This window comes from Anser anser, assembly GCF_964211835.1.
Source record: "Anser anser genome assembly, chromosome: 1".
In the NCBI taxonomy this organism is placed as follows: Eukaryota; Metazoa; Chordata; class Aves; order Anseriformes; family Anatidae; genus Anser; species Anser anser.
This window is the reverse complement of record NC_139720.1, coordinates 73,862,702-73,875,545: the sequence shown is the minus strand read 5'-3', so window position 1 is coordinate 73,875,545 and position 12,844 is coordinate 73,862,702.

Genomic DNA, 12,844 nt, shown 5'->3' with positions numbered 1-12,844 from the left:
ATCATCTCTCCAGCTTAACTAAGAAGATGCTTTAGAAAACTGGAAGCATTTTATGGAAGTAACATTTTCCTCATCACAAAGTCATCTTAACTGGGGATTAGATTTTTCTCCCCAGAACCCTTTCAATTCCCTTGTTGCTCAACTCACATAACTTTATCCAGTCTGATCCTGCTCCCTCTGATGGTTCTGGAAGTACAATGCTACAGCAACATCAGGTGCCTGCAGATGAAGCAACTATTTAAGATTCTTCAGCATGTCTCCAACAGTGGTCTGACATCTAGTGATCTTTTGTCAATACAGACAAATCCTTTCACCTACTTCCTCCCCTGTCTCCTGCCAGAAAATCTTTGACTCCAAATAACATTTGTTCCTCTAAAGGTTGAAGGAAAGAGAAGCAGCAAATCAACATCTTGCCAGATATCTCATTCTGTCATTTATGACTTTGTAATATTGTCATTTATGAACTATATGATGAAATGGGGAGTATTAAATTTGGAGATAATCTCAGCTTTGGAGGGCAATGTGTGTGTTAAAGGGTAGGACCAGAGCTTAGAATGATTGTGACAAATTGGAGAAATGCTCTGAAAGAGTAATCTGTGATTCCATATGAACAAGTGTGAGCGACTAAATTTAGGTAGATGTAATCAACTTTACAAACACAGAATTAGGAACTAACTACTGAGATAGCAGTTCTGCAGGAAAGGGTTTGGGGCTTATAATGGATCAAAAGCTGAGTAAGAGTCAGAAACTTCAAGTTGTTGTAAAAATGACTCAGATTCATGAACAGGAGTGAAGTCATTACGGTAAATGAGATGATCCCTGTGCCCTACTCACCAGCGACAAAGCCTTAGCTGGACAACTATGTCCAGTTTGGAGTACCACACTTCAAGAAATGTGGCTGAACTGGAGAGAAAGGAGAGGACACAAATAAGAACAATCAGAGGTCTGGATAATATTTTATCTACAAGGAAAGAATTCCTTAGGAGCTTGGAGTTACTTAAACTAACAGAAGGACTGAAGAGAGACATGGTAAGAGTTTTCAGAGACCTAAAAGAGGAAGGGAATCACTGGTTCTCATCCGAGGAGGGAGAACAGGAAGGGTTGAATTTACATTGCTGTAAGAGAGAGTCAGACTAAGCATTAGGAAAAACATATCTAAAGTTGAAAGTACACATGCTGGTACACATTCCCTTTGGAGACACTGTTATTGGAGATCTCTAAGAAGAGGTCCAACAAGTAGCCTCCAGAAAGGACAGGAGTATAGTTGTATACTCTTTCGGAGGGGAGGGATAGACAAATGACTTCTTGAGACCTTTTCCAGACCAGTATACTGTTATTGCTCTGATAACACAGCACATCATATCAGTATGCCTTAAACTGTATCTACTACCAGCTCTCCTTCCTCACAAGGTTACTCCTATTGATACTCAGCTGTCCTGTCTTATATTTCATCCACTAAGTGATTCTTATTCCCAGTTAGCTGGTGGCAATAAGCATTACTCTGTGCCTTGCAACCCAGGAGTCCCTATTGCTTCTGTTCCTAAAGCATCATAACCCCAAACTTCCCCTTGATTGCTTGGAGCAAGAGGAGAAAAACATAATTCCCTATGACCATATTTCTGTTACTGGGCTTTTTAGCCTTCAAGTTACCTTCATCTAGAGGGATAAAAAAAAGAGAATAGACATCCTTTATTTGCAATAATTTGAAATGTAAAACACAACTTGAAAGAAGTCCAAAATACTTCTAGTCTTTAAAGAAGTATTGAGATTTTTTTCTGAACATGATTATCTTCTTGCTTTGCTGCTCCCACATCCACAGAAAGGATTTACACATCCTCAGAAATATGCTTAATATCAGTCAGGACATATACAACATCCTTCCTAATTCAGACTCAATTGAGGTTAGTAGACATAAGCACACTCTCCCGGCTTTCTTAGTGAGAGAAGGATCACATCAAAAACTGTACAAGCTACAGCGTCAATATAATGGAAGATAATGTGTTTCTAGGGTACTCTCATAATCTGAAAGCAGATAAACAGAAATTTTAGAGTGCGACCAAAAGAAAACAATACTCTGACTTGTCTCTGAAAGTTAATTCTACAAAACTGGCATCCACAGTGGAACATCTTAAGGTTTTTCCTCAGTCTTTGTCCTACCATTATAAGTGTAAACTTGCTTCTCCAAAGGGACCTGGGAAAGCTTGAGAATTGGGCCCGTGTGAACCTAAGGAGGAACCTTTGTTTTTTTGTTCAGCAAGGCCAAGTGCAAGGTGCTTCCCCTGGTTCAGGGCAATCCCAGACATGAGGACAGACTGGGAGAAGAACTCATTGAGAGCAGCCCTATGGAGAGGACTTGGGGGTTCTGGTGCACCAAAAGCTCTCCATGAGCCAGCAGTGCGCGCTTGCAGCCCAGAAGGCCAACTGCATCCTGGACTGCAGCAGCAGAGGGGGGAAAACAGCAGCAGGTCGAGGGAGGGGATTGTCCCCATCTGCTCTGCCTTGTGAGGCCCCACTTGGAGTGCTGCAGCCAGCTCTGGGGCCCCCGGCACCATAAAGTTGTGGGGCTGTTGGAGCAGGTCCAGAGCAGGGCCATGAGGTTGATCAGAAGGCTGGAGCACCTCTCCTACAAAGAAACGCTGAGAGAGCAGGGGCTGTTCAGCCTACAGAAGAGAATGCTCCAGGGTGACTTCACTGCGGTTTTGAGCACTTAAAGGGGACATAAAAAAGATGAACAGCGACTCTTTGCTCTATCAGGTAATGACAGGACAAGGGGGAATGATTTTAAACTAAAAGAGGGGAAATTTAAATTAGATGTTAGGAGGAAATTCTTCACTCAGAGTGTGGTGAGGCACTGGAACATGTTGCCCAGAGAAGCTGTGAATGCCCCATCCCAGGAGGTGTTAAAGACCAGGTTGGATGAGGCCACGGGCTACCCAATCTCTTCCAGCCCAAGTCATTCTATAATTCATTCTATGATTCTCCTTGCTTTAGCAAGGCATTCAGGAGTTGGCCCATGGAATTTTTCTGTCATGCTACATTCATTCATATCAGCTACATTCCCTGTTCTGGAACATAGATTTCCTCAACACAGAGGCTTAAGGGTCCAGAAAGACAGATTCATAAATATATTTACACCTCTGACCTGGATACCAGGCACCTTCGGAAATCTGAAAGCATTGACTTGTTTGATTTCAAAGGGTGTTAGGTGCCTGTATACTTTTAAAATATGACATTTCCCTCGAGAAGGGATCTCTTCTGGTAGTCTCAAGTCCATTGCTTGCAATTAAATGGTTTCCTTTCCATTATCATCTCTAAGCATTCTCCAGTTATAACACTCTCCTTTGTTCTCCTGTTGTGTTATAAGCACATTCATTTTCTCCCTTTCATCCCATGCTTCCATCTCTCTCTTCTATTTCCCCCAGTTTGCCCCACCTATCCCATTTCAGCCTCCTATTTGGAGCACAGTATCAGACCTACCAAGCGGACTGAATCTCAAGATAGAACTAAATTCTGTTTCATGTGTCGGTGACTCTTACTGACTTCTGTATAAAAATGCCTGATTACACCTACAGAAAAGATTTGGCCCCTAAATGCGATATGCCATAAGTTTTTAATGCACTGGACAGGGGGATTACATGACACTATAATGCAACGACTGTGCTTTTGCTTTCAGTTCAGTCCTTGGAAAGTCCCTCCCTGTGCTGTCACACCCACATGTAAAGGCAATTCTGAAAATTGCAGACATTCTGATGCAAGAAAAATCTATTAAAAACAAAACTTTTGGCACATTTGCAATTCTCAGCAGCAATGTCCCAATGCTGTTTTTGTTTGTTTGTTTGTTTGTTTTTAATGAAAAACAACTGTATCAATAAGTGTAACATAGAACTTCAGGTAAGAAAGATAAACAATACATTTCCTCTCTCTTTTGTCTGGAGTGATCACGAAAAGTTGACAAGGTCAGATGCTCATCCATCCAAAATCACAAGCTAGTTACACACTCCTTATCTGGGGGCAAAGAGGTAAAGTCAACTCCATTCTTTACGCAATCCTTTTTATCCTACATACCAAACTTACTTTTTGTATGCTGCTTTTCATAATATGGCATACTTTACAGTGCTTGGTAAAGTAAATGCTTTTTGGAAGCATGATTCCCCATTGGGAATTTTGATGTTCATTTTCACTGTGAAGAGATCTTTTCTCACTCAACTGTCTTTGTTTAGATAGAACAACAGTTTTAATCTAACTAAATAAACTTTTACAGTCATGTTTATGATCATACAAAGTGCGAAAACCCCATACAAACCTATGAAAACCCCAGCCCTATTAATGTCCCTGTATTATACAGCAACCTCTGCAGAAAAGTGGCTAAAGTCCACATAGTCCTGGACATTTGGGAAAAGCTGGTCAAGAAAACATTCTTTCTGGAAAAGGTTTCCACTATCTTAAAGAAATGTACAGTGTAATCAGTGCAGAAAGAAGACCTAGCATCTTTCTCAGAGGAAATGTGCCCAGGCTGTACTTCTGAAGCAAGTCCTGAGGGTGTAACACACCCCTGATTTACTCCTGTGGTGTCAGTGCAAAGTATAATCGCTGACTGTGAGATTTAAATCAATGAGATGTGATTTTCAAAAGCTCTCATACTGGGCTAGCATCACTAACTTTGAAGTGAAGGGTAAAATTCAAACGAGGTATAATAATGCTAGTGCTGAGCACTTCTGAAAATCCCTCTCATGACCTTGAGGCTGAACGAATACTTTAAAAATTTGATCAGGAAATTCTGGATACTTCTCCTATTGGAAAGAGTACTTTTTATTTTCTTCTTTTTTCTTTTGTTTGTGTGGGGTCAAGTCGCTTTGAGACATATCAAATTATACACCCGTAAGCAAAGTGTAGTCAAATTCTCTTTTTTTTTTTTTTTTAATTTAGGCTACAGGCATAACAACCAGGACATCTAGCTAGTAAAGCAGAAAATTGTGTCAAAGTTTAAAGGATTTAGAAAAGCAACTTACACTCTCCAAGTGACTTAGTCACTTGGACTTATGATGCTCTATCCTTTTCAGGATGTGTGCATTTACACTTGAGTCCCATTGACATTGAGTGAGATTTGGGCTCCTAATTTTCTTTGACAAAAGAATCCTGCCTCTGCTGAATATCACTTATTCCAAGAAGTTTCATATTAATGAAGAAATCAACAGGCTATTGAAGTTCATCTGAAGTTCTCATTTTTAGTTGATCTGTCTCCTTCCCCAGGAATGAGCAGTCCATGCCTTCCAGCATCACTCTCCAGAGTGCACCTTGACCTCTTTTTCAGGCAGGGGGTAATGAGCCAACTGTTTCTACTAAATGCTTTCTGAACAGGTTCATCTCCCATTAGTACATGGGAAAACTTGGGCAGCTTGATACTTAAGCCTGGCTGAAAATTACAGTAACACAAAAAATATGTCTAACACTATGCCTGAGGTTTCCCAGGCTGCCAAGGAGAATTTAAGGCCTATTTCCTTAAACCTGTTTCCTAAACCCTGGAGTTATGAGTTTAAACCTCTTGGAAAGCTTAGAAAATCCTTTATTTAAGATTTCCAGTAGGAAAAGATAGGAGAGAATAACCAACTATCAGCCCAAACCTACTAATGATTCAACCACATTGTTATAGCAGAGGTATCTGTGCCACTAGCATCTTCACTATACCAAACAAGTCACCTGTCATGGGGTAAATTTTGTGTTTGTGCTAACACCCAGGCCTGGCTCTGGCAGAGGCCACAGACTTTCTGATCTCTGTCTTCTTCTCATGGTCAGTATGGAAAAAGCACTCTGACAACCTGTCATCTTGGCTCCATCCCAATTGATTTCGCTGCCTGATGCCACATTTTGTTCTCACACAAAGTGCCTGCAAATGTATTCCCTAGGTTTTGTTCCCCTGAGTGCTGCTGGTGATTTCTCTCAACACCACTTTTACTTCAGATGAAAATATTAAATTAATTTTTTGTGGTAGAATGCAACAGGGCGTTGTAGTGCCATGAACAGACAGTGACCCAGCAGGGAGCAAGAGTAGTATTACAACAATGCCTTCACCTCTCTTTGGCTCTGTGCAAAAGTCCCCAGCAGTACTGAGAAACGTTTTCATGGGACAGTCAAATTTCTGCTGAATAGGAAGAAAGATGAAGAAACCCATTTCACTGTATTCAGCACACTCCTGCACATAAAAGCCCTGCTTAACATTTCTGCTGAACAGAGCCTTAGGGCAGAAAATACATTGAACTCCCATAGTGGAGTACTAGTAATGGCTTTTTAAAACTGTATCAATTTGTATCATTAGCAAAGCACGAATATTTAATCTGGTTTTAATTACTGGAACCTCCTAGATATTGTATTTCGTTTTCACTCTTCCTCCCCACCCCCTCTTTCAATTTTGATGTTGCTGCTGTTGTCCTGCACTTCCAGCCTCGCTCTGATTTGCAAGGCTGATCCAGTCACCAGAATCCTTTTATCACTCCGCTTTGAAAAAAGAATTGAATTTCTTTTGTACATTGGGGTGAATTTGTAAATAACACTCGTTCAACAGATTTTGCTCCAAGGATCACTCTGGGAATATATTCAGATCAATATCACGCCTGTTAATATCACTTGAAAGTAATGCTGCACAGCACCACTGTGAGGCTGTGGGAATATCATCTTCAAAATAGGGGGTCTGAGAAAGCCAAATGAGAAGTGTTTAGCAACAGGATATTGTACATGCAGTCCATGCACTCACTCTCAGAAATAGGGGATACTAATTATCTCCTAGTCTTGCAGCAGCACACACACAGACTCCCCAGTGCTAGGAGCTGTACATGCTGAACTTAAAAAAAATAATATTTTTTTTTTATGACAGAAAGACCCCATGTCCAATGCAATTATTGGCCATCATGTCTTACTTTCCATATAATCACAGGGAACACCTCCAAAGAATATTAAAATGTATAGTCTGCATCCTCTTTTTTTTTTCCTCTTCTTTAAATAAACACACTGAAGTTCTTTAAATAGTCCCCTCTGCACTAAGCATAAGTGCAACAAAAGATTTGCAAAGGTTGCAAAACACAACAGAGCACCAGAAAAAAATAGATTAAACCCTGGAGTGGAAGAGTCTTTCTCTCCTGATCACCAATGTTCTGCTAGGGTATTCAAATGCTCTCACCTCATTCAAAGGTTGATAAAACAAAAGGCTTTTAAAAGTCACCAGGGCTGTCAAAATAAAGCAGGGTGTGTTTATACACGGGGTATATACACCTTGCTCATTTTCCTTTCCCCATTGAGCATAAAAGGACTTTAAGAGCCTTTGCAGGTCTCAGGTATATCCTCCTGTGGAAGGATATTGTCCCCCAGCCAGGACCATGTGACATATATAAGAACAAACAGATTGAATTACACATCAGCTGAAAGTTGATGCAAATCTCTGAGCTGCAATTCACCCAAGTTGGCCCAAAAGCCCTGAGTGTGCTGATTTTTCCTATGCAAATTCCCAGTCTAGATGCTTTCCCTCTCTTTTTCTGGTCTAAATGTCAGCCTAAATGTCCCAGTTAATACTAGGTGAGTTGTATAAGGATGCCAAGTAATTCACAGTACTACGTTTGTGATGCCTGTTTTACTTTGTTTGTGTCTCTGCATAAACCTTTTTTTCCCCATTTTGCCTACTCTTGTAAGACTAGCATTTGACTTGCTTTTTAAAATGTCCTTTATTCTGGACTTAAATCCACTTCTGGTCCTTTTATTTACTGAGAAAAAAAAAACTTGAAAGCATAGCGCAGGCACATGACAAAACCAGAATCAGAAAGTGAGAAAAAGGAAGCCCAAATTTACTTTGAGAACATCTCATGATTTTTTTATTCATCCTCATGATTAGGTAGGAACAGGCTGACTCATGACATTTGAGTGCCCTGGCTCAGCAGGACTGCTTTTGCTGTTAGAATGCCTGTGTACGTCCTCTGTTCCCTACGCTCCTTCTTCACACCCTCAGCTGATTTGCATTGCTGGGCAGATACATCATTACAAAAAAAGAGAAAAATAATGTGGAGCAAAAGAACATAAGAGGAGAGGTCTTTCGTGTAATGGCTGCCTTCTGTTCCTGTAGGCTTTCCTTCAAAATCCCAGACATAAAACTACGCCATAGAAAAGCATCATGAAAATAAATCACATCTTACTGAAAGGGCTAGCGCTGTGACTTTCTGTCAGACGAGCTGATCTTACTTGCTGATGGCTGTCAATGGAACTTGTACAGCAGAGAGCAGTGAAAGTAGGATGGGGCTAGCAGGTCCCTGCCAGCCCTCAGGGGAGCAGACTCAAGCCTTTATCTTAGCTCCAGTGGGAGTGGAGTTGAGGCCAAGGCGGAGCCAGCTACAAGAGCAACGAAGAAACAGAGAGGTTTCTTTCATATAGTTTCTCCTGCTGTCTTAAAAAGACAAAATAGATTCTGTAGTCAGAGAGCAAAATATGTTTAAATAACATCAACCCTGTAAAACATATTTCTTACTTTCCCTTATCAATTAACCCCTTTAGGACTACTTTGTAGCCATCAAGTTAAACACACAAACGAGTGTTGCTGAGAACCAAGTTTTCCCTCACTTGATTTTCTAGGAATGGAAGTGAACCTGTTGAACTCTACTTCTCCCTTCCATTTCTCAACTTGTATTGATTTGCTGCAGTGTCAGTGATACAACACTATGTGTTAATCTTTTTTTCTTAATTATCTTTGTTAGGCTCTGAAACACATGACTTACCTTGCTGAATGCATTCCATGCTCATCTGCTGTGAAGTGATAGAAAAATACAAAATGTATTTGCCACTAACAATATTTTTGTATCTGTCTAATGTAAAACATACTCAGTTATTGGCTGAAATGTTATACATAAAATATGACCAGCAGCGCAGCAGTAATCATAAGGAGAATAGCAACCAGCGATCTAGCTTCAGGTTTGAGCATCTGTTATACAGTATGAAATACCATCCATTTTGAGACACAATCCTGCAACTCACATGAATAAATCTTGACACACAAGATTAGAACCACTGAAATCAATGAATTCCTTTATTCAGCCTTAACACGCATTGACTTCAATGAGGCTTGCCTAAGGACATGCAGGGTTTGTTCCACTGGTCCAGCTTGTTTGAGCGAGAACTGCAAGACTGGGTTTGTATTGCCTTTCATGAAAACAGTAGTCCTGATCCTTCTGAAAGCTAAAAGATCTTTATTTTCATCAAAGCCAGATCTTGGCTCACTACACCAACAAGGCAATAAAATTACCTTTTTAACTGCGTAATTACAAGAATTATTAATAAAGTAATAGCAGAACAAGCAAGAAATTCAGCAAGAAAGGGGTAAGAAGAATAACATTTTCATTAGCCACATGTTGAAAGGGAAAATTTTATGTTTGCATCCAGCCTTGAGCACCTTAGAAACATCATATTCCCACTGAGCTCAAGAACAATTAGGTGACTGCAAATATCGGATGGATGTCTCGACAATATGAAGCTACATAGAAAGAAGAGCTGCAGAAAAGATATTTGTGGCAAGGGAGTTAAACAGGAGGCCAACAAGGAACTGTGTAGGCCAAGCTGACCTAACTCCTGCAGTACAGAAGGCTGCAGTGGAGAAACTCCACTCAGTTCCACATCCAGCTTTGGGAAATCTGAGAATTATCTAATCAGCAAATGGTGTAGAAAATATAAACTTATACATAAGTCTTTGCTTTAGACATAATCTGAAGGCACTTGAATATCTGAACATCTTCTAGCAAATGTGAACAAATGTTCTTGACCTGGCTTTAATCCATAGTTCCTATAGCAGAGCTGGAGAAGCCCTCAAATTTGTCCTACAAAAGGGGGTATAGCCAATTCTAACCTCAAAATGGACTCAAAAATGCAGTGTAAAGGCTTGCTGTTAAGCAAACATTCTACCAGAGCTTCATGATTTCTAGATGATGAGACTGTGACTCATACTACAGCTCAGCCACAGGAATCTGCGCAAAACCACCATTACCACCACACACACAAAACACACAGGAGCTTGGAGATCAAACAGAAAATAATAAGCTCAGATATTTCTACACTTAGAGCAGGTGGAAATGTGAGGATGAGCAGAATAGACAGAACCTGCCACCATCCCTCCACCACTCAGTGGATGGGGCAAGGAGGGATTTGGAAAAGGCAGGAGGTAGCAACATGCTTTTGGGGAAAACTAGCAGCAAATTACTTTTTCTTAGGAATAAAGTGGAAATGGGGAGAAGAAGAGATTCCAAGGGGACTTATTGAGACTTACTGCCTCCTTACCACCTTTTAACCAGGTCAGTCACAAATCTGGTTCAAGACTATGTTTGTTACGATAATAACATAATAAATATAACAACTACCTAACCCCTGCACAGTTGATATAAAAATACTACCTTGATATTGACTTTAATTTTAGTGAAAATAATGTTGTTTGTTAATACATTTTAACAATCCTCTATAAGGTTGAAGTCTAGACATCAGAGACAAAAGTGAAGGTATAATGGAGTGAAATAGGTTTGACTGTTACCTTTGTGCATGCTGCTACAATACAAAAGTGAACAGAAAACACTAATGTGAAAACCATAGATTTAAAACTACTCCCTCGGGAATCATTTATGGGCTATCAGCAGCACAGGCAATTATTTTCTGAATACATATATGGAAAGATCTTTAAAATAAAATAATCATGACAAGGTATTCTAGGGTCAAGGACAAAATACTCTGAAGAAAACAACAGCTGAACAAGAATAATTTTTTTCTGCCAAACCAGACAGAGAAGTTAATCTTTCAAGTTTACCATTTAGAATAAAATTCAATCTAATGCATAGAATCATAGAATCATAGAATATCTCGAGTTGGAAGGGACCCATAAGGATCATCAAGTCCAACTCCTGGCATGGCACAGGTCTGCCCAAAAGTTTAGACCATGTGACTAAGTGCACAGTCCAAACACTTCTTAAACTCCAACAGGCTTGGTGCAGTGACTACTTCCCTGGGGAGCCTGTTCCAGTGTGTGACAACCCTTTTGGTGAAGAACCTCTTCCTGATGTCTAGCCTAAACTTCCCCTGCCTCAGCTTAACACTGTTCCCACAGGTCCTGTCACTGGTGATAACGGAGAATAGGTCACCTGCCCCTCCACTCCCCCTCCTGAGGAAGCTGTACACCATGATGAGGTCTCCCCTCAGCCTCCTATTCTCCAGGCTGAACAGGCCTAGTGACCTCAGCCGCTCCTCATACATCTTCCCCTCTAGGCCTTTCACCATCTTCATAGCCCTCCTCTGGACATTCTCCAACAGTTTTACATCCTTTTTGTACTGTGGTGCCCAGAACTGCACACAGTACTCGAGGTGAGGCCGCACCAGCGCAGAGCAGAGCGGGACAATCACTTCCCTCAACCGACTAGCAATGCCGTGCTTGATGCATCCCAGGATACGGTTGTCTCTCCTGGCTGCCAGGACACACTGCTGGCTCATATTCAACTTACTGTCAACCACAACCCCCAGATCCCTCTCTGTGGGGCTGCTCTCCAGCGTCTCGTCGCCCAGTCTGTACATATAGCCAGGGTTGCCCTGTCCCAGGTGCAGGACCTGGCACTTGCTCTTGTTAAACTTCATGTGGTTGGTGATTGCCCAGCTCTCCAATCTGTCCAGATCTCTCTGCAAGGCCTTTCCACCCTCAACAGAGTCCACAACTCCTCCAAGTTTAGCGTCGTCAGGAAATTTGCTCAAAACACCTTCTAGTCCTACATCCAAATCATTTTAAAAAACATTGAAGAGGACTGGCCCTAAAATGGAGCCTTGAGGGACCCCACTAGTGACCATCCACCATCCTGATGTGGCCCCATTTACCACAACCCTTTGAGCCCTGCCCGTCAGCCAATTGGTCACCCATCGCATGATGTTTTTGTTTAGCTGTATGCTGGACATTTTGTCCAGTAGGATCCTATGGGAAACTGTGTCAAAAGCTTTGCTGAAGTCCAAAAAAGATCACATCAGCTGGTTTCCCTTGATCGACTAGATGGGTGATCTTATCATAAAAAGAAATCAAATTTGTTAAACAGGACCTACCCCTCATGAACCCATGTTGGCTGGGACCAATAACTGCATTGTCCCCCAGGTGCGCTTCAATAACTTCAAGGATCATCCTCTCCATAATTTTACCAGGCACTGACGTGAGACTGACAGGCCCGTAATTGCTAGGGTCTTCTTTCTTACCCTTCTTGAAAATTGGCACAACATTCGCCAGCTTCCAGTCCAATGGGACCTCTCCAGATTCCCAAGATCGTTGAAAAATAATTGAGAGAGGTCCCACGATGACGCCAGCCAGCTCTTTAAGCACCTTGGGATGAACCCCATCCGGACCCATGGACTTGTATGGATCCAGGTGGAGCAGCAAATCCCGCACACGTTCAGGGTCGGTTGGGAGTTTGTCATTCCCACCGTCATGGTCCTCCAGCTCAGGGCACCCTGGGTCCCGAAGCCCATCATCAGGGTTGAAGACAGAGGCGAAGAAGGCATTAAACGTCTCCGCTTTGCCTATGTCATTGTCTGTGAGGAGACCCTCCCCATCTAGTAGTGGACCTATGTTTTCTTTGGTTCTCCTTTTTCTGTTCACATATCTAAAAAAAACTTTTTTATTGTCTCCCACAGACATGGCCAGCTTCAACTCTAATTGGGCTTTGGCCACACGAATTTTCTCCCTACAAACACAAACAGCATCCCTGTATTCCTTCCTCATCGCCTGACCCTCCTTCCAGCAGCCGTACACTTTCTTTTTTCGCCTAAGCTCCAATAGAAGATCCCTGGTCAGCCAGGCCAGCCTTCT